Source organism: Lissotriton helveticus, chromosome 6 (genome assembly GCF_964261635.1).
Source record: "Lissotriton helveticus chromosome 6, aLisHel1.1, whole genome shotgun sequence".
In the NCBI taxonomy this organism is placed as follows: Eukaryota; Metazoa; Chordata; class Amphibia; order Caudata; family Salamandridae; genus Lissotriton; species Lissotriton helveticus.
The window spans coordinates 917,796,031-917,819,973 of NC_136067.1; positions in this window are offsets into that span (position 1 = coordinate 917,796,031).

The following is a 23,943-nucleotide window of genomic DNA, read 5'->3' on the forward strand; positions in this document are numbered from 1 at the left end:
TACTGAGTTGACCAATCGGGAACTGGATATTGATTTCCTGACTGATCTAACATCCCTAAGACCACTCATGCTATGGCGTTCCATTTGGCTCCAGGACGAAAAGTCTCTTAACACACTCATTATTGAAAATTGTCTTTCTTTGGACATGCATAGGAAAATTCCCTGGATAAAATATGTCGCCAATTGTTTTTTTAGAAATATTTAATCTAAATGTTTTGTCTGACCCTAGGGCCGCATCTATGATACCTAAAGCTGAATTGAAAGCAAAATTTCTGGCCAATAAGGCGAGTAAGTGAGCTTTAGCCAGTGGATCTATGTCAACAGTTATGTTTTTTAGTAGATACTCTTCTACTGAAGGTTTTCCATTCTATCTAGCCACGGTGACCAGGCCATCCCACAAGTATGTACTAACCAGACTGAGGTTTGGAGTAGCACACCATCTAGTTGCCTTACCAAACATTAAGAAACATCCTAAAGGCCCATGTCTGTGTGATGGCATATCGAAACAGAGCACCTTGCACTTTTTATTGTTATGTAAACTGTACACGAACTTCCGTATTATCTATCTGAAACCGATGTTCGTCAAATATGGTGTAGGTACAGTTGATGAGGCAATGAATCTTATATTTAACTTGAAATCTGTCGACATCTGTTTTTATACTGCCATGTTTTTAGATCAGTCTATTAGTGCACGCAAAGGCATGTTATTTTAAATTTCCTGCCCGTATTTGCTGGTATCTTTTTATCTGTAATTTATAATTTGTCAAACTGTGACTTTTACTATGTGCTTTTATGATCATTTTTATATGAACCGAATAAAGCTTCATGAAATGAAAAATGAAATGAAAATGAAATGAGTGACAAATATCTTGGAAATAATAATTTTCATCATAACATATTTCGTAAAGGATGAATTTATTTTGCACAAAACAATCATCCATTTTGGTAACTCAGTGAGGGCAAATTTGAAGTTGTTTTTTATAAAGTAAGTCTATAGTCCTCTCTTCAGATTGCAGCATTGCCATATTAAGCATCTAATAGCATTGCACAAAGAAATGCATTTTTGCCTATAATGAGATAGTTCTTATACGTAAGTTGTGAGAATCTGGATGCACTACATGATATATCTGGGGACCTTATCGTGGAGTACACTCACATATACCATCTTGGGTCTAGTCAGTATCATTTACTTAACATCAGTTCAACCTGGGTAGCTGTAGCTGTGAGTGGTAAGGGTTGGCAAATGAACTTATTGTAAAGCATTTAGCAGCACCAAACAATGGAATACGAAGATCACAAAAAATGAAAGAGACACTACAACAATTTATGAAAATAAAGCATAGTTTTATGAATTTTTATAGTCTTTGATCATCAAAATCGACCGGAGGGTTCCAGAGATACAGATTTTAGAACAAATACAACTTTTAAATGCAGCCACAAACAAGCCTTGGTCAACAAAAATTTTGCAAACTTTTGAAAAGTTTGAAACAGTTAATTTAGCTACTCCTACGCAGGTTGAGCGACCAATTCTGACAGGGGTGAGGTTTAGGAGTCTAGTATGGATACTTTGGACAGCTATCTGGCCACCAGGTCATTCTTGAAGCAAGTTCCAAACTTTACAGGACAAACGCCATTGACTTCAATGGAGTGGTCCTGATGCTGATGGATGCAGGCAAAAAATTCTCACTGCAAGCTCCTGATGCTGTGCAGTTAACCGGGGTGAAGTGTGGTTGGTCCCTTAGTCCACAGGTGGGTTAAGGTGACTTTGACCACAGAAATTGGGGTCCCACTATGTCCTTTTTGCAACACTCGAATTCCAGTGGCAGCTGGGCTCTCGTTTTCACGATACAGCGTTCACAGCGCATATCCTTGGTAGGAGCTGGTCTCTCTTTCGTTTGATGAATCCTGTCACAGATAGCACTCCAGAGCCTGGCAGACATAGGTGCAACTTTTGGCTATCTCCAATTTGTCCCTCAGTGTTTCGGGTGACTAGCAGCGGCACAGCAGCTCTTATGTCCCTGGAGCTGCTTCCAGGAGATCAGCAGACTGATCCTTGGAGTCATTGTCATTGGTGAAGGCAGGTAAACCACTTTTCCCTGTTCAAGAGCTGCAGGCCCAGTCCCAGTGTTGCTAGCTCAAATGTGCAGCAAGTGCAGTCCTCTCTACAGTGCAGCTTCTCTTTGTGCGAATTAAAGGCAGCAGGGCAGTCCTTCTTTGTTCCCCTCTTCTTCAAAGTGAACACAGAGGTGCTAGGGGTGCACTACTTATCCCAGGAAAGTATCCTGAGGAGACCACAAGGTCACTAACCAATGGGCTACTGGGTCCTCAGTGACAAGGTTCCTGTGACGTGTGGCTCCTGACAATCCAAGAGTACCTCATTCATGCTCCTGCCAAAATGACACAACCATTCCTTGGTCACCAGGAGCAGGGTAGCACACCAGAGATGTGTGGCTACCAGTGGTCTCGACACCCATGGGAAAATCTGGTTTGGTCATAGGGTTTCCTTACTTGGCTCTGTCTCCAAATTGTCTACAGGTACAAAAGGCATCCTGTTCAGGGATGATGCACAAAAGCCTGTTTCCTTACTTAAGTCATTAGCAGTTTCAGAGGTGATAGGAAACAAGTGTCTGAGTGCCATTTTAGTTGTGTTTAGATCCTTGAAGATCAACATTCAGGTGAGAGTTAATGTCCCTGATATCTTAGTTTTTGTCTCTCTTCTTTGTCCAATTCATCATTCCCCCCAAAGTGTGGTCACTATCCCCTGTAGTTTTAAATCGAGGACGTGATCAGGTAGTGGCAACGGGGTTGTTTATTCTGCTTTCGTATCAATATTGTCTCCTCTGGGATTACCAAAAGGTATTTTGGAAAGAAAGAAGGTGATTGTCTTCTTTTATATTTTCAGTGTTGTCATTTAGTGTTGTGATATGATGATACCATCCTTTGAAGTTGTACTTGTGGTATTTCCAATGGGTGTATTCATTAGTAGTGCTTTTGTTTGTATAGGGAAATCCAATATACATTAGCAATGGTTTGCCAGTTTAAGATATTGTCTGGGTTTCTTGGTCTGTGAATGATTTAAATTACAGAAAAATAGTTTGGGTCATTTGTTTTTTAATCTGTGAGAATGAACAGTTATTGTATTTGAAATGTTTGTTACAAAAATACTTTTACGCTTGGTGGCTCAGGATTTTTCATTTGTTCTTTTGGTTATTTAGACTTTTTTCAGGTGCCTGTATTGGGAATACAAATATATTTTATTTCAGAGGTGTGTTGGAGATTTAAGTTATAAAATTATGTTGTCAATGGGGCCCAAAAATCTTTAGGTCAGAAAGCCTCAGGTATTTCCTCAGCATAAGCTTCCAACTGATCCCTACAATAGAGTATATCAGGCATCCATTTCTTAACAGTGGGAACAGATTTAGCACCCCAATTCAATGCCACAGCTCTTTCTGCCAGCAAAGTTGAGTCTGCGACTAAGCGCCGGTTGCAGGGCTTAAGGCTCGCAACACTGCCCAGGAGGCACCCCTCCGGAATGCAAAGCACAGGTTCCATAACAACATCCATTAACACCTTCACCACCTTAGTCCATAAAGCATACACGCCAACACATGTCCAAGCCAAATGGAGAAAGTCAGCGTCCACCCGCCCGCACCGATCACATGCAGCACTTTCACGCAATCCAAATTTACACAACTGCAAAGGGGTATAGTGCAATTGGTGCAGAAACTTAAAGTGAATCATACGGAGATTGCAGTTGGGTGTGAGGCGCCCGGTTAGAGCGCAGCAGGCTTGCCACTGCTTGATCATGAGTGCAGTACCCAGTACCGTATTCCATTTCAGAAATGAAGGGTAATCCCCAGGCTCATTCTCCTTCTGAGAGGCCTTATATAGTCTAGTAATTAGGCCCTTCATCGCGGCTACAACTAGGACTGCCTGCAGCGCTCGCATTGTCCTGGGCTCAGCCGGAAAGTCCGGAAATATATCCCTAACTGCTTGCCGCACCCGGACAAATATGAACCCGAGTATAAAGCTGCCGCGTCGATCTCTCAGTACACTTTGCAGAGTACGAAACTGCCCCTTTGTATATAGATCTCCCATAGTAGTGATGCCCACATCAGCCAGCTCCCGCAACGCAAGCGCCTCCCGTGCAGCCAAAATATCCCGATGCCCTGCGATAGGTAGCAATGGGTATATAGATAGGGAAGTCGAGAGCTTTTGGCTAGGGCCCTCCATGCCCATGTCGTACAAAGAGCGGGGTTTATTTCTGTTCTACGGCCACCCGTGCCACCAGAGAGAGTGGCGACTGGGAGAGGCAAAGGGAGTACAGCATCCTCCTCTATTGCAATATGAGGTTGAAACCGCTGTGGGAAGTGCCAATAATGCGCAAACTGCGCTTGTGCGCAAAGATAATAAAGCTGTAAATCCGGAGCCTCAAATCTGCCACGATCAAAGGGCTGCACCAAAACATCCCAACTGCATCTGAGTTTCTTACCACCCCATGCAAACGTTAGTAACGCGGATTGGAAAGCGCAGAATCATGCGATAATTATCCTGATAGGGATATTAACAAAAAGATAGAGCAGTTTGGGTAACATAGTCATTTTAATAACTGCGATGCAATCTGCCAACGAGAGAGGCAGACGCATCCACTGCTCCACCTGCTCAGTAATCCACGCTAGCGCCCGACCATAGTTCTCAGTGATCACCAGATACGGATCCCTGTGCAACCATATCCAATTATAAAAATACTTCTTATAGTTGTTTATAGCTGTTTGAAAATAAATGCACTTCTTTATTACGATTTGAAAGTGATTATTTTGGGGTAGAGTGGTGCTATCCTGGGGCAATTTTAATTGCCACTAAAGTAGTGGTATGTTCATTATTGTTGGGGACATCTATTAAAAGTCAGATATATATTTGATCTCTAGAAGTCGTGTAATACCGGATTGATATTTGCATAAAATGTCTGATTTTACCAGTTTGCCAATATTTGTGTCATTTTTATAATACCAAAATGGTTATAACTGATTTGTTTTTGCTTGTCTTTGTTTTTGCGTTTATGTAAAAATATATTTTTTCAATTGATTTAATTTGGTAATCCGGCATGATTATGAGAAAGCATTAAAATATTTTTTGCAGAGAAAATGTTATGGTATGATGAATGAAGTCTGCATGTCGCTATCAATTGAGAAATAATTGGCCATTTATGGTGAGTGCGGGTTCCATGCTTTGGTCAGTTAAATGATGGGAGGTACGTTATCTCCCCATAAACTTCTTTTTACAGAAAAGTGATGTTTTCAACAGCACCATTATTATTGTATAATCAAGTAATGTGAAAAATACACAAAAAGATACAGAGCCATAGCAACATCATTAAACAACTACTAATTTGAAGGTGAAGAGTGTAATGGCATTATGCACAAGTGCATATGCCACAAAACACCTCTTGTTTCTTGATTGGTGCTTTTCCCTAAAATTGACAAACGAAGTACTGTGTTGCAAAAGTAAGGAGGAACAATTTGAATATTTCCCTCTTTATGTATCATCATACACACTGTTTAACCACATACTCTATCATGAGGTGCTGTAATTAAATATGGTATCAGGTTTGCTTTAATTAGGGTCAGTTCCATTTGGAAATGGTTACCCGAATTGAGTACAATGCCTTCTTTTATGGATTAAATTTTTTTAGATTTTCTGTTTACACTATAGTAATAGCTTTGAAAGTAGAAACATGAGACAAGTGATTGATGTTTTACAGAATCACTTTTCAGAAGTAGCAGTTTAGCCCAGAGATGACCTCTGAGAAGTACCAGCTGTCAAGGAAGTGGCTAAGGTTCCAAGCTGTGATTACAGATTGCTGTGTTTTCCTGTGATTGCATGTCTACTGTTTAACTAAAGCAAGATACAAGCTACAGTTACAATCAGTGTGTGGGATTGCTCTCTGGTTTGATAAGGTCACTACTAAAATATGAAAGCTGAACCTATTATTGATTAAATTGAATTAACATGGATATCTGTAGAGTCTAGAATTACATTATAATTTGGTTTGGTTTGATTAAAATCACTATACTTTGCTTTTTATTTTCATACAGAGGGGCTAGCAGTCTGCTCAGTTCTAGTTATCAACTAGTGTGTTTTGATAATTTTACACTTAAAATTCAGAGTCAATAAATACAACATAGCTATGTGCTTCACTTTTTTAAACATTTGCCTTTGTGAAAAGTGAAATGAAAAGCAAGTGCAAAAATAATAAATAAAAATGCCCAAAGGTCTTCCCTTGATAAACAAGATTTAAAACACCCTGTGCACATTTGGGGCTTATTCACCAAAAATAGCAAACTCTGAGTCGCCATGCTCGATAATGGCATTGTTATACAAACAGTGACCAACACATCTGGCAAACAGGCATTTTACAGGTAATATTACCGCCTTTGCTGAAGCTAATAGGATACCATGTCACAGATTAGTATGATTAGGCCCACTCATGCAAGCAATCGATAATATAAGGTTATAAATTAATTGACATAGGTGAATTACATTTGTCTACATTTAGTTCCTTATATAATTGAAAAAAATAATAATCTCAAACATTTGTAAGAGAGATTTGTCTTGGTATTTAGACCATGCTAGAGGAGCATGTTTCAATGAGCGCCTTTTCCACACAGTGCACAAGATGAAAACAAAAATTACGACGAGGATAAATCATTGTGTGCCAGGAGGCTTTCATAGTATGCAGACGTATGTAGGTGGCATGAGAGTTCATAAAAAACTTTGGATCATGCCCATTGAATCTATTCCTGAAAAAGTCCATACGAAGTAGATGTAATGAATGTTTGGTTAATTCTTGTATGGAACTGAAAGAAGAAATAGTTGAAGAGGAAGAGGTTACAATTTTACAGGTAGAGGCTTATCTAATCTTCCCTGTGCTTCTTCCGAAAATCGCTGACAGGTTTGTCTGGCCACTGCAAAGAGGGATGCAGTCTTTATTTCGACCAATTCCTGGAGGTGGATTCTTTGTACCGTCTTGAAGTCCCTCCATGCCTGAAATGACCATAGTTCTCAGTAGATTCGTCACCTTTTTCCTGAGGCTCTCCTAGGATTCTATTCCTGAAGCTGTAGATGCATTTGTGGTTGTACTGTTCTATGTGCCTTTAGTCAGAGCCCTTATTTTGCTCTCCGCTACTAGTGGCACCGTCCTCGTGATTTTTAAAGCAAATCTAAGTGCTTGATGCTTTTAGTAACAGAGTCTGATTACTTTGCCTTTAAGCAATGCATTTTTGTTTGAGCAATGCTTTAGTTTGTCACGGTTTGTTGAGAAGCCCGGTTGTCTTTGATATCTTTACTAATGTTAAAACCTCTACCCATCGGGATAGGTTGGATACTTATCTGTACTTTATAATTGGCCATTAATGCAATTCAACATATGCATAAGAATGAGCTCCTCTTGAGAAGGGATGCATAGTTTCTCTTGAACAGTTTCTGCTCCTGTAAAATCGTTCACAACCCTATGAGCTAGGTGGCTCACTCTCGTTTTTGTTGGGTCTGTGGCCGGGTTAGTCCATGGGGACAAGGCTCGTTTGGGGTTGCGTCAATTTTGTGGCAGAGCCCAAAACAAAATCATTTTTGGCATTTACTAAGCCACACAAAGCCACTTGTGCTACTTTGTGTTGGGTAGGAGTTCCATGGATGGAGCATGGGCGTTTCCAAGAATCCATCCATGTATTTTGACACACACCCAGATTTATAAACACATGTAATCCTGGGATTTTGTAAAAATGGTGCTCCTACTCAATAGGGGTGTAACAAGGTGAGACAGCTTTAATTTTCATTATTACATCTTTCAATGCGTACTGCATTGTGCAGCACATATGCAAAGAGGACTGCGCTTCTAAAGAGGAGAGTTATTGTGTAGGAAGGCATCCCTTCCTGCACAAACACAATCCTGCCCATGATGCAGCCACCCTTACACTATGGTGCAAGGGTTCCCGTGTTGGTGCTAGGCAGCACACAGTGCACAAAAGCAAGGTTAGAGCAGAAATACTCCATACCTTTGTAAATATGTAGCATTTCTGCTTTCTCTCTTTCACACAACACATCACAACAAGTTCCCTTGCTGCACTGCATTGTGGGAATTCAAAGTAAATGTGCCCCTGGATTTTTGATGTCTCTCCAATCCTGACTCTTTCTAAAGTCTGACTTTTGTTTCTTCTTGAGTATACGTAAAGTGATGGATGTGATGCTTGAATTAATCTTAGCCATTGGTAATTACTCAAAGCCACATTATTTTTCACATCACGCCACTTCAGTTGGACCCAGCTTTATCCAAATCAGTTTTGACAATATTCCAATGGGAACAGTTGACCCAAACTGCCAGGCCAGGTCCTCCCTGAGCTGGACCACAATCAACCCAGGACAGGTTTCCCACTTATTTGTGCTTAACAGCCAGGTATGCCTAGACATGGGTCTCATGCTCACTGTGGCACTGGAACCAAACTATCCCTGGCTGATGTGCCCTAATAAAAGCCACATCAGTCAGGATTTGCTTGTGTTCTGGTTTAGGGAGAACCTGGCCTAGCAGTTCAGGCTGTACTGTTCTGACTGGAGCAGTGTCAAAACTGATTTGCATATGGCTGGGTCCAACACAGTAGCATGGTGCGTGAAAAATGATGGATCCGAATGCGGCCTGAACAGTTGCCAGTGGTTGAGAGGAATTCAGGCATTTCATCCATCACCTTGTTTTTCTAGGCCCTTTTTTGTCATCTTGGGCAGCAATCAATATCATGTGGGTCACTCTAGGAGTGCCAAAGGAAGACGTCTTCTGAATGAGTATGAGCTTCGCAATGGACTGAGGAGGGTAACTCCTGAGGATCCTGACATTTGAGGGCTCTACTTATTTCTGTTTTGGGCTGATATATATCTCATGGAAGTAGCATCTGAAGCAGGATTTTGTTCACCATCTGAAGTATATGGTGGGCCGTCTCTGTCTGGTGTTTTGCCCTGTTCCACGTGGCCTGTTTTCTAAGAGTAAATCAAGGAGAATGCATAATTATTTTTGCCATCCTTGACCTTTTATCCTCTTTCTCTATTGCCAGTCTTCTTTCTCAGGTTTGGGTTCTCTTCAGGATACTTAGGGCAGGTTCTATAAAGTTGGGAACACCTCTGCATATGGATGGATGGCTGCGCATGTTGGTCTGCATTCCACTGACAACAGAAGTTCCCCTTTATATCCTCTTGTTTCTTACTTTATGTCAGAAGCAGCAGTCTTAAAAATAGCTCTTGAATAGATATTTGCATTATGCCATTGGTCAATCAATCAATCAATCAATCAATCAATCAAAAACATTTGTATAGCGCGCTACCCACCCGGAGGGTCTCAAGGCGCTTGGGGAGGGGGGTCCGCTACTGCTCGAACAGCCAGGTCTTGAGTTGCTTCCTGAAGGCGAGGTGGTCTTGGGTCAGGCGGAGGTGGGTTGGGAGGGAGTTCCACGTCTTGGAGGCCCACTTGCTAATGAACCTGCTGCTAGCCAGGCTTGCTTGATCCTGAGTTTTTAGGGGCAAGTGTGAATTTTCTTTTTTCTCTCACCTTTCAATAATCGGATGCATACCATAGTTGGGCTCTCTTAGACAATGGAGCAGGACAGGGCACAAAAGAAACTTGCAAATACATCTGTTATTCAATCAATAGGTCAGATTATTTTAGCATCTACTGCCTTGCAAACAGTAAGTTAAGGGTTATTAAATCTTAGCAATACTTCCCTTTGCTTTATAGCTTTAGGACAATGAGAGCTGAAGGATTATTGTGTGATACGCTTTACAGATATCAAACATGTTGAACATGGACGAGGTGAAATTAGTACTGACAGTGTACAAAAGTGTTCAGATTTAAGCAAAAGGAAAATACAAGAAAGTTCAGGGACAACATTTGGTAGAGCCTTGAAGCGAGTCACACACTAACAATATTCCACCAAAAGCGTGCTCACATTTCTACCCTCCAACCTCCCAATTAGGGATCATTATTGGTGAGGTAATACCGCATAAATCAGGTATTCCCTGCATGATAATGTCAAGATGAGGTAATTCAGATCCAGCGAATTGCACTATGTGAATATCACACCTGGCAGTATCATTATTTACTAGGTATAACCATTGAGCATTGTGAAGAAAGTAGGAATGAGGGCATTAGTAGGGGTGATGTTACTAATTTAGGTATACTGATTTTTAAGTGTAAAAGGCAAAGTGTGGACAGTATTCATTCTGAAGTAAAGGGTTGAATGATGAGCAAGAAAGGCCAGAATTTGGATAAAAGGCATAGTGTGTGCATGTATAGACAATCGTTAAAGGTACAACGAGAGAAGAGGAGAGATTCAACCTACAGATAAAAGAAGTGATGGGCGTCGGTAAACAGTACAAAAAGTGCAAACATCTCCACCTTCATATTGCTTTTATTCCCTCAAGCATACTGACAGTAATTGTAATGTGGTGTTTCCTAGACTAGATTAGAAACAATGAAGATGACGGGGTTAATCCTTTCCTTTTGCTGCTGACAGAGCCCAGGTGTTCCTATCTTCCAGTGTTTCTGTCTATGCCTCATTATCCTGCCATGTGTTTTTGGTGAATTCTTGCAGCAATGACAGTGCTTTGACGAGCCTCCCTGCCCATCATGCCATTGTGATCCTCAGTCATCCCATGGCTTCATGCCCTCTCTCAATCCCTCTATATCTCTTTTTCCCACTGAGATAGACATTTTCATCTTCAAATCCAAGATTTTGAAAACCTGGGTATGTGCACTTCCAGAATTCCATCTTAGAGGTCGATTAAGATGTCGTTCGAAAAGTCACGGGACGTCCGAATCCAATTTGGAAGCCTTGTTTCCGACAGACTTGGAAACACTTCAGAATGACCAATTACTATGTTCAGAAACCGTTTGGACTTTCCGAACGGCATTTGGAGTTACTGAGCTGTTTGGAGCTGACTTGTACAGGTCTACCGGCTGCGTTGCCAACTGAGCAATAAGGATGTCGGATTTGGACATCCTTTCCGAATCTGTTGTTCCGACTCGGATCGGCTGGCGGAATCTGACTTTGGGGGCCCATAGCAGGCCTCTCCTTCACCCAGGGCCCTCTGAATCGTCCCATGGGAGTACCCATGGGCCCCCCTATCCAACCATGCACAGTGTGGCAGACACCTTGGGGTGCCCGCCACAGGGTGCACGATTTTCCCCAACCACCCCTCTCTTGAATGGGAGCCTGTGTATTTGGTCGGAAAACAGGCTACAATTGAAGTCAATGGGGGTCCAACTGAACGGTGTTTGGAACCATAGTAATTGGACAGACGGACTCACAGAATCCAATTCGATCAGAAACCATTTTGTAACCAGTTCGGTTGTAAGCTTTCCGTACAACATCGTAATCGACCCCACAACGTTTTCAATTTTTTCAATAGTAAACTTACATTTTCAACACTTTTTAACCTTCATATCCTTTCTTTAACCTTTCACACTTTTACTCTAGTACTTAAAAATCAACTTTTTAAACTGAACACATAGTTATATTTTGTTCCTTAGCTGGGACTGGAAACACTATATGGAGGATACCTTTAAAAGGACAGAGATTTCTATTGTAGGTATACAATTGGCCTCATTTCTGTCTGCATAAGAGTTGGTGAGTGTTGTGTGTGTGTGTGTGTATGCTTCTCTCTTTTTATGTATCAGTATTTATGTGCGCACACAAATGTACCGTTGTTGGATTTTGCTTTCTTTAGGTAAACTCTTTCCAAACTTCATGACATTGTAAAGTATTTCACTGTGAGAATTTCAGCCACATAATCTGCTAGTTTATTATGTGTACCTCTCCAATAATGTCTTGTTCTCTGTTCCCTTTGGCTTGTGTCACCCTATTTGCAACTGCAGTCTATCTCAATCAATGTCAGGGTGACCCCTGTCCCAGAGAGGCTCTCATTTTACCTTAATCTCAAATTTTGCTCAATCCATCCATACATCCATCTGTTCATCCATTTCTATGTACATTAATATGTGTGCGTGTGTACTTTTAAAGTTCAAACCTATCTACATAGCAATGGTACACTGTACAGCATAGGAAATGCATTTCAGTCAGAAAATCGGAGTGAGGGGTGTCTTCATTAACCAATAATCAATGGAAGGCTATGTGCTTGCTTACGGACAAAGGGCCTTATTCATAAGGAGCTTGCACCGCCAATGCAGCCTAATTATTGACACAGTGGCGGCACTGTAAGTTCTCCACATTTACAAGGTGATGCATCTAGGCTGATGGGTCACTTTATGCAGTTCTGCGTCGAAATGTACCTGCGTCTGAACCCGCTGCGTCACTCAAGTATTAATATATGCAAGGTGGGCGTTCCATCGTAAATTCCACCATAAAACCGATGCATTGATATTTACGAGTTATTTGAAAAGTGACACATCTTCACCAAGTGTCGAACAGAGGCCCAAAAGCATCACAATTACTGCACCTCTGTAATGCATGCTTAGGAAATTATGCCATAACTTTAGCATTTAAAGAGTAGCCAGAGAGAACAGTGTGGGATTTTGCAACTGGGATTTTCAAGGAAATGACGACCACCACCCCAACCACCCACCCACCCCTCCCCCCACCACCACAAAGGAAGTGCAGGAGAAGGGAATGTGCTTACTGGAAGTGGACTTCCCTCATTGATCTCAGGGACGATGAGGTCATCACCTGCTACTGACTCAGGAGGTAGTTTATCGTCCAACTGCTACACCAGATAGCACTAAGTCTCCAGGCATCAATCCCCAGATCCACCAACATTCCTCTGCAGGTCAAGTACATGTTGGCATCTGGGTCATTCCAGATTACAGCAGCCAGAGTGGCAGGAATCTCCCAGCCATCTCTCTTGGATTTCCTACCCTCTATCTTGGATGCTATCATCCTCCTAGCACCACAGTAGCTCCTCTTCCCCAAAACACAAGGCTTCTATGCCATCACCAGTTTCCGACATGTGCTGGTTGCCTTGGATTGCACATATGTGCAACTGGTTCCCCCTGCAGCTATATCACATCTCTACAGGAACAGGAAGCACACATGCTCAATGAATGTCCAGGCCATTGGGCATGTTCACCATTGTGTTGGCCAAGTACCCCGGGAGTGTTCATGGCGCATTCATCTTCAGGCACTCCATCATCAATGAGCGCTTCCAGAATGGCACAGATGGGAATGGCCTACTGATTGGTAAGTACATCTGAAGTACATGTCAGACCAAATGACAGTAATCAATGATCTAATGGACCGATCTGTGTGTGCTACCTGAGAATGTACATATGTAGGAGGAGTGGACTTCATACTTGCACCATTCATCATTTGCAATGCAAACCTGCAAGTCCCACAGGTCAGGATGTGCTAAGCCACTGTGTTTGTCTATCAATAGTGGGAAGAACCTGAACAATGCAATTCAAATGTAACTTGAACCACAAGTACTCAGCACATTACACTTCCAAAAGGAAGTTAGCAGTTCAAAGGCTCTGTCATTGCTACGTAGTGCAGGAATCACCGTGGTTCCACGGGTACACATGTATTTGTGCATGTGTAGCAGGTTCCTACTGCTACAGACTACTCGAATTTGTGATCAACATACTCTCACATACTGTGACAATAGAGCTAAATACACCTATCACACTAAGCCACAGCCCAAATGTGTTTGACCCATTGTGTCACTGTCACAATTAGTAGCCCATGCACATGTTTCAACCTGACACAGAGAACAGGAATGGGTATATGGAATTAGTTGTGCTAATCTTCATGTAACCAATTGTGTACAATAGTGGTTGAAATGTGTGTGATTCATTCAGTACGCATAACAGACATGTACTTGAATGTAGGTTGATCAATCGCCATGAGCATTGAGTGGATTGTCTCCCTTTGCCTTTTCAGCTGATTAAGGATATGGTCTGCAGTCATGGGTCATGACCTCGTTTGGATATCCGACAGAGGCAGAATGCACCTACAACAATGCACTTGGGAAGACCAGTGGTATCGCGGATTTGACATTCAGGCTACCGAAGTCTCGCTTCTGCTGTGTGGACATGTCTTGGGGCTGATTGCTATACTTCCCCCCCTACAGTTTGCAAAATTATCCTACTTTGATGCATATTGCACAACATCTGTATCCAGTCAAATGTCCAAAGGGACCAGTGCCATAAGGAGCAGGAAGCAGCAGATGAGGATGAGGATGAAGATGATGACAGAGGGAAAAAAGTAGGCACAAATGCTGGAACTCGGTGAAGGAACACCATTGTGCAGAACTTTTTTAGTGAAACCTGAAACAGTTTGATGGCTATACATCCAATTTTTGTTTTAAAATAGTGTTACAAATTGGCAGTAAAAGTTTGAACACTTACTTTGTGTAAACACTTTAATTTAACAGTGACAGTAAACATCAATGCACTCACATCTCTCCTAATTGTATTTGGCCCATCAGAAAGGTCTGTAACTAGTTGCCATTCTCACTCTAGGATCCCATCATGTGGTCCAAAACGTGTGCATATCAACAACTTGTGCCAAATACGTGTGTGTTAGATTTACACCAAAACAATGGTAGCAATGTGGAACAGTGCACATGTGGTGAGTATGTGTGTTGCAACTGTGTACTGACTGTCAGACATCCTACCACAAGCATGACTCGTGAAGAACAAGATATTTGCAAACCCTTTTGGCTGATGCTTTTCTGTGGGTGTAATGTGAATGTGTCACACATATAGTGCCAGACACCAAGCCCAGACAGCAGATGTGTGTGTACCCCTATATCATATGGTTGTAGTTGGGTATCATAGTCTGCTATATGATGTCATGAACATATGAACTGGTGATCTATTGGTCTAGCAACATACCTGTCACATCTATACAGTCAATATGTGAGCTGGATGCCACATACACCTTAGACAGGATGAAGGAGCCAGTGTATGTCATTTCCAGAGAGTGCACTGTGTCCGTAACATATCCCTAGTCAGTAATGCACACAGATATGGCTTTGAGAATCTGGCTCACTGCTCTTACATGGAATAATATGACCAAATAAACTTGCTAGAATTAAGGAACATTTAGCATTTGAAGTTTCCAAGTTACACTACAAGAAAGAGTGATAGGTGGCCTCAGATTACTTAAATGACAATTATTCATATATGTTTTGTAATATCACAGAAAACCAAGTGTATGTGTTGTGCACGATCTTCAAACATGGTCATCATCTTATATGACAATCTGGATATTATTTGTATAGGAGTGCAATATCCAAGACCAAAATCCTTACTATTTAGATACCCACATCAAGGCAAGCATAATGCAAACTGTACTACATATTGATTATGGTAAGATGTGCACATTTAACAATATGTCTGTGTATTTCACAGCACTATATTGCATGTCCTAGTGTCCACACCATGACCGTATGTCACACATATGTTCACTGTTAATATACACATGTGATACATTCTAAGTCTACAAGCATGTCAGCAAAGTTAATTTGAGCAAGAAATGTGATCCCTGGCAGTGTTTACCTGCATTGCACAAATCAATGCAATGTACCACAGACAAAGGGCTAGTTGCAGCAATGAAAACACACACATTTGCCATTTCTATAGTGAGGCCTCATACAAAAAAAACACTTTAGCAGCAAATGAGACACTTCAGTAGGAAAAGGGACACTAGTAGGAAACGTGACACTTTAGTAGTAATAGTGACACTGTATTAGGAAACGTGACACTTTAGGAAACGCAATTTTTTAGCAGTGAAGTTGACGCTTTAGTAGAAAATGTGAGGTTTTAGTAGGAAATGTGGAGTTTTTGGAAACAAGATGCTTTAGTTGTAAAGATGATTCTTTTATAAGGAAATGTGATTCTTTAGGAAACAAGATGCTTTAGTAACATATGCGACACTTAAGTAGGATATGTGATGCTTTAGTAGGATACATGACGCTTTCGTAGCAAACATGATGCTTTAGTAGGAAATGTGATGATTTAGTAGGATATGTGATGCTTTTACTAGGATATGTGATGTTTCAGTAAAAAACTTGATGATTTTGTAGGATATGTGGCACTTTAGTAGGATATGTGATACTGTAGTAGGATACTATTTAATGCTTTAGTAGGATATGGACACTTTAGTGGGAAATGTGTTGCTTTAGTAGGATATGTGACGTGTTAGTAGGAAACGTGATGCTTTAGTAGGATATATGACACATAAGTCACAATCATGATGCATGAGGTGGAAATGTGATGCATCCACACAGGAAATGATGCAATGGCTCGGTCATGCTGCAAAATACGAAGTGTGAAGTTACTTTCACTTTCACTTACTGCCTTTTTGTCCGAGCTGGCTGTTATAGGTGTTTGATGTATGCTCTTAAGGTTTGGTGTGCTATTTGGTCTTGTTGGCGTCTCTGCTGTCCCTGTTGTGTACCTAAACTGTCATTTGTGTTTTGTAATTGTAATTTGTGAAGTTTTGTCCAATGTATTGTCAGGTGATTGTCCATTTAGAGGTTAGTCAATTTAGGAGGAGGGGAAATTATCCTTTTTGTGTTTCTTGGCTTTAAGGTGGCTAGGGTGGGTAGGGAGATGTCGGCAGGCGCAGATCAAAGAACTTGTCAGAGGAGCAGTTTGGTGGCCTGCGGAGGTTATTGGTGCAATACCTACCAAACATCATCGGCAGCAGTGGTAGGGTGAGCCAAAGCTACCCTACATTTGAGAGGGGGGAACGATGGGAGCAGGTGCGCTTCCAAATGAGTCAGCTATTCAATTTCCAGCGGAACACCAACCAACTGAAGCACTGATGAGCAGATGTTGTCAGCTGGGAGGCAGATCTCCTTGATAACCTGGGGATCGAAGTTGTTGGGCCTTCCGGTAAGTCCATATATTACATGAGCTTGTAGCTGTGTGACTTTCGCACACATCTTAAAATGTTTTTTCTTCAAGAAGGTCCAGATTTGTATATGTTCTAGGATGGTATGATACAGGCTAACTCAGTTAAATATACAGGACATGACACAGGAGCCTGTCACAGGGGCATCACAGTATCCAAAACATACCATGCAGTGCAGGGGGGGTGCTCATAGGTGCTGTGTGGCCAATCCAGCACTGTGCAGGGAGTATTGACACCCCACCTGCTAGGTCATTACTGACTCCAAACTTTAGGGGCCACTCACCACGTATTGTTGAAGGGCAGCACTCTCACAAGTCATCGGGCCACAAGTTGGACAGGGAGTTTGGGTTACCCACAAATGGTCAAATATACGTTTATATTACAAAAAATGGTGATAATTCTGTTATGAGCCTGTGGTGGCTTTGAATGATCATTATTTATTTACAGGGCACTGGTCACATGTAAGGAGCTAAGTGAAGAAGACTAACAAGCATGGGTTCTGTCTGATGTGTGTAACATTGTAAAGAACACATATTGACTTGAGAAGGCCCCAGCATTATCATACTATGCAGAGTGTTATCAGTCAAATTGGACTGTTCACATAGCCATCAAGGACAGGAACCCTTGCACCATGTAGCACGTTAGGCTTGTCTTGTACCTTGTCTGCATTCTGTGCACCTTATACCTGATGTACCTGGTATTATCTGAATGCACTGCAACATGGCTTACATATATCCATCATTAGGCCATTTCAACTGTGCCTTCTGTTACTAGTCCATTTTACAGACAATACCAGGCATTTGTGGAGTCAATGTCTTGAGAATTTTGCCTGGCATATGATGTCCACTAGTTCTAGTGGGCACCTTGCACCAGTCTAATCGACCCTTATTGATGGTGGTTGTAAAGTCAACCTTATAGAAAGCTATCCTAGTGGTAACATGGATCAGCAGTTATCAGGCTAAGACTTCAGAGAGTATGTGAAGCTGGTTGTTTTGCCAATAATAATCCCTTGAATACCAAATGAAAGGACACCACACAAGGTATATATCAAAAATATATGTATTTATTCTAAACACAACCCCTCTGCACTCTTTATGAGGTCAGTGGTAAAAGTACATCACAAGTTACTTAATTAGCATACGATAAGTTGCACAAATACAGTTATGCCCTAGGGGCCTCACAAACCATATACTAAAATAGTGGTATAAGAACCACGTCTGGAATAGAAAGTAGGCCTAGGGAATCGCTGGGGCTACACTAAACATCCAAAGGTTAGGAAGTAGGAGGTCCCCGGGAGACGCGTGCAGTGTCTAAACACAGCCGCGAGTTACCATTGACTTTCAATGGGAAACGAAGAAGTTACAAAGTTACTGTTTAAGGGCACTTCCAGATGGACAACGACAAAATCCCTTTAGACTAGGACACTTCGAGAGTCAAGACCCACGGGAGCACCGGAGTACTCGTGTTACCTCACCCAAGGAAGCCGGGTGCATAGGTGCCTTTTGGTATCGGGTTTCGTCATCGTTTTCTATGGAGATCTGCAAAGAAGTGCTGCAGGCGACCAGAGGAAAAGTGTCCGGTTGGATCCAAGGGTGGATCGGAGATCTGAAGAACCTGAAAGCAGAGGGGACAGAGTCTGGGTCACTAGCCAGTGACCAGGAAGGTACCGGGAAGGAACCAGGCGATGTCGCATTGATCTCAGGTGAAGAGGTGAAGCTTGTCTCTGCAGCCGCGAGGTCCAGGAGGTGTCAACGACAACCAGGAGCTGGATTCGAGTTGTCCCACAAAGGATCTAGTTGAATGCGGTGTAGGTATCTGTATTGGACCCAACGAGCCTTGGCAAACGCAATCCACGCAGGAGATGAAGATTAGCTTTGGTGCAGACCAGCAAGGTCTGTGGCGTTTCTCCTTTGTAGGGAAGCTGGAACGATTCTGGAGAAACCAGGAAAGCAAGGTAAATTCAAGATGGCGCCTTCAGGGGGCTCACTAGCCAATGGGCAAGGAACCAGGAAGACGCGTCAAGCTCAAATGCAAAGGCGGGGACCATGGGACACTCGCGGAGTGTGGGGGCCCGGGCTGTGGTGCAAATGGTGCTCAGGGCTGGGGCTTCTTGTACTCCAAAGCACAACTTACTGAGGCGTCAGGAAAGGAGTGCAGGTAGCAAAATGTAGGATGTCCAAGATGTCCGGTCCCACGTCTCTCATGTTCGCCATGGGTCTCAGCTTTGCTGTGATGTGGGTCGGGGTCAGAAAAATCTGGAAGTCCAGTTCTTGTGTCACAGAGTCTTCAGTTCCAACGGGAGCCTTGAAACTGCAGACCGGCGAAGTTGCTGTTGGTGCCTGTTTGCACAGGGTGCTCACTTCTTAACCACAAGGGAGATGTCTTCCATCTTCCAGCCAGAATGGAATGTCGAAGGTCCAAAATATGTCTTTCAAAGATTCGTCCAGGATAATCTAAAGTCCTAGGGACACAGCTCCTATAATTATAGTAAGGTTAGGGGCTGGACTACCTGGCTAGGTCCCTCCTATGGGTGGACCTGGGAAGGGGGTGGTTACACCCCTTTCCCTTTGTCTAGTTTTGCGCCAGAATGGGGCTGGAGTGCCCCAGCAACTGGTTTGAACCGGGCTATGCATGGAGCACCTTCTGTGCCCCAGGCAGTGTCTGGAAAAGCATCTGCTGATGTAGCCCTCCCTGCCCCAATACACTAAACCCTGTCTGAGGAGGTGCTTGTAACGCCAGGGTAATTTCTAGCCTATTCTTAGACTAATAGTGACTATAATCTACTACCATTTCAGTCTTACTAACATTTTCATTTATTTATAGGGCTTAACTATGCGCTTTGACAGGGCTTAGTGCCCTTTTCCCATTAGTCAGGCCTGTAGGCCCGAGAACCTTAGGGCAGCCATCTTGGATAGCTGCCTCGTCCATTTTAGATAGCTGCCTCGCCTGTCCGAGGAGCTTGCAGAGCAAAGGTAATGTTTAGAATCTAACTTATTATTCGCTAGTGGAGAACCGGTCAAGACCGGCCCTTATCGAAGGAATGTATTTTGCTCTTCGGTGGGAGACGCAACACGCAGGTGGCCACTGCGGACGACGTAAGCGGCCGGAGACTGGTACAGGAATTCGGTGGGAGTCGGCCTAAGGCTGGAAAATTCCATAGAGAAAGGGAGAGATATATTATCAGAGAGTAAGTAGCAGACAGAGAGAGAGCAACGTGTGGAGCAGACAGATGAAGTTGGTCCAAGAGCTAGTGACCGATTGTTAAACATCAATGAAGAGAGGAAGAGATCAAGAATCCTGTAAGGCTAAAACCCAGGAGTGGTAGCAACAGAGACTGAGTCCAGAAGAGGGTTCGAGTCGGAACCAAGGCAGCGTAGATGAGGCGTAGCGGTGCAGACGTGTATTCGTGAGCCATACTGGGTGAGCAGAGTCCCGAGCGAGTGAAGACCTGAGAGAGAGGGATCAGCTCCGCTGCTGAGATGGAAAGACGCACGTACAAGGTGAGGCGTTCTGAGTTAGTGTAGTATACATATAACCCTTCATTCTCTTCCCTTTTTAGGTTGTAGATGGAGACTAATTTCAACCATGTCTAGATTGCTAATGCTATTATGTTTAAATGTAGAATAAAGATATAATGTCCAAAACATATATTTGAGTGTTGTTTCCATGATAGGACTAACCTTTCTTTTCAGCCAGATGCTGTCGTATAGAAGGATGAGCAGTTCCCTTCTAGCAGGAAACTGAGAACTGGAGGACTGGGTGGTTTTTGCCAGGAGAGAACTCCCAAATAAGATAATTAAATAACCCGTCTAATTTAGGAATTGTACACATCGTCGGTGCACCTTAGGTGTACCGCCGACCCCTATAGAACACCCTGCTGGGAGACAACAGGTTCCCCAGCGGGAAGCATAAATGATATTGATCCTAAGAGCTAGGGAATAAGTCGCCGGACATTAAACGAGGAATAGTCGGGAGGCTCGAATCCAATAAGTCGCCGGACATTAAACGAGGAGTAGTCGCCGGACATTAAACGAGGAATAGTCGGGAGGCTCGAATCCAATAAGTCGCCGGACGTTAAACGAGGAGTAGTCGCCGGACGTTAAGCGAGGAATAGTCGGGAGGCTTGAATCCAATAAGATGAGGTAAATATAGGATAAGATGAGAGTAGTTTTAATTGTATAGGCTTGTAAATAGCTATAAGGATCACCTTCTCAGGTGAGTCCTCCAAATCCCCTGTGAATAGCGCCCTGAGAAGAGTGTGTTTGCGCGACGACTAGGTTAGCCACGTTTGGTGAGCTGCCTGTTCTAAAAATCCGATCGTTACATTTGGCGTCACGAACCGTTTTCGATTGTTGGGTGCGGGTATGCCTTCGTGATTTCTTGAGAGGATCCGTAGGTTCTCGCCGTGAATGATTTTGTATATATTTAATTGTTTGTATAATTTTTGATTGATTTCGTTTTATTTACGTTTTTACTGTACAGTTACTATGTTTTCCAAAAAAGTGAAACTTCCTTTCCAATTGCCTGTGGGAATTCCTGGTTGGGAGGCGACTGCTTATGAAGCGCTTGCGCGTGAATGGGCTGATTCTACTGGTTTGAGTGAGAATTGGATTTCTTCCTTGGAACATGCCGAGCCAGCTCAGGTGGTTGCGTGCTTACAGAAAGTCCCGGTTGCGAAGGGCGATGAGCTTCCCATGTTGGGACGAAGAGGTTGGATTTTGTTGACTGCGTACAGGCTTGTACATGAGAGTTGTTCCCGGTTGCAACGTGAGAATGTGTCTTTGGAAGAACAGTTTGTTCAGGTTCGAAATGATATTACTCTTTTGCGATGTCAGAATAAATTGCTCGCTGACAAACTTGAGACATATCAGACTGTAGCCGAAAGGGCTGCTGTCCGTATTGCGAAGTACAAATATCGACGTAGACGTGGAAAGGTTAACACTAGGAAAGTGCCTATGGTTGTTGCGAAGGCAGGGCTCGATTGGAATCCCGACGAGTGGGATGGTGATATTTGGAATTCATCTGATTCATTTTCTTCGACTGAGGAGAATGTTGCGCATGCGCCTTCTCGCGATAATTGTTTAGACCCTTCTAAAGATCGTACTGATATTTCTGCTCATCCGATTTATCGACGTAAATTGCAGGGCAATCCTAATGCTCCCCATGGTATTCCGCTTGACAGCTTGGAAGATTACACGCAACAAGAATTGAATGATATTTTGGATCATTTCCGACAGAAGTCGGGTGAATCCTTACTTACTTGGATGGTCCGTCTTTTTGACACAGGTGCTTCAGGTATCTCATTAGATCAGGGTGATGCGATTAAGTTTTGTACTTTGAGTTCTGATTCTACTGTTCAGCAAACTTTTTGCCATTTTAATGGCAATAATCAGACTAATCTCTTGCAGTTGGCGGTTGACGGCTGCAATCATAAGTATCCAACGGAATCTGATTGGCCTCTAAATGACAAGCCTTGGTATACTCTGAGAGATGCGTCTCAATGGTTGAAAGAGGAGTGCATGAAGACCGCTATCTTTTTAGGTACGGCTCATAGATTGATGGATGGTGTACTTAATACTTCTGTGAGAAACAGGATAATTCGTACTTCTCCTCCTGCTTACAAACAAGTGATGATGACTTTGTTGATTAATCAGACTGGTAGTCCTTTGTCTGATGTGATTGAAGCTGTGCGTGAACTTGGTGAGTTGGGTGAATGGATTAAACCTGAAAGACAGTCTCGACCGGAAGGTCGCACTAATAATAACCCATTCACTAGACGTGATATGTTTCAGGCTCTGCTTAAGGATGGTGTCCATGAGGAGGACTTTCATGATAAGGCTAATAATGTGCTTTGGACTATGTTCCGTAAGCGCTGTTTGGATAGAAAGGAAGGTGCCAGGAGGGTTCGTAAACAGGACCTTGATCACAACCGTTCTGATGGCAGTGACAATGATACAAGATTGTTTCAAGGGAATGAGAGAGAGAGTAGGAGAGAAAGAGATTGGGATAGGACATGAGATGAATCATCTTATCCCAGGAGAGAGAGAGATAGAGAGGAAAGAAGAGACCATTCTGTACGAGAGAGAGAAAGAGAGAGAAAGAGAGAGAGATCAATCCCCAGAGGTGAGGATGAGAGATAAAAGATCACGATCCCTTGAGAGAAGATCACAATATGAATGACAAAAATCCTTTTCATGAAGATTTAAGATATGAACGAGAAGCGACACTACCCAAACGATATGAGAATCTTTATCCTGATTTGTCTTGGGCGCAAGAACATGGTAAACGAGACTAGGAAGTAGGTCAAGCTCCAGTGCGAAATTGGTCTTGTAAAGACCGTAGGCCTTATGTAGATATTGAGATTTATTGGAAACATCGAAACATACAGAGGGCCCGAGCATTGGTAGATACTGGAGCGGAGGCCACTCTAATTTCTGGAAATCCTAAAAAGTTTAAAGGACAGGGCTACACAATTACTGGATTAGGTGGTAAAGAGACCCCCGCAATACAAACTAAACTTGAGTTAAAAATAGGAAGAAATCCCCGAAAAGAGTATCATGTACTGGTGGTACCTCTTGATGAATATATAATTGGCATTGATATTTTAAAAGGTATGACATTGTATTTAGATGATGGATGTTATAAATTTGGACATGACTATTACATATCAACAAAAGCTGTAAGAGTGGGGCGTTTAATTATGCCTCCGATTAAGATTCCTCAAGCCACGACAGTGGTTTCAATGAAACAGTAACCCATTCCCGGTGGGCACGATGAGATCAGTGCTACCATTCAAGATTTAATGGACGCAGGAGTAATAATTCCTGTTACTTCGTCCTGGAACAATCCTGTTTGGCCGGTCCGTAAGAGTGACAATTCTTGGCGCATGACAGTTGATTATCGAGAATTGAATAAACATACGCCTTCTCTGACTGTTGCAGTCCCTGATGTTATTACTCTGAATGAGAGAATTCAGAAACATTCAGGAACATGGTATGCAACCATTGATATTGCTAATGCTTTCTTTTCCATC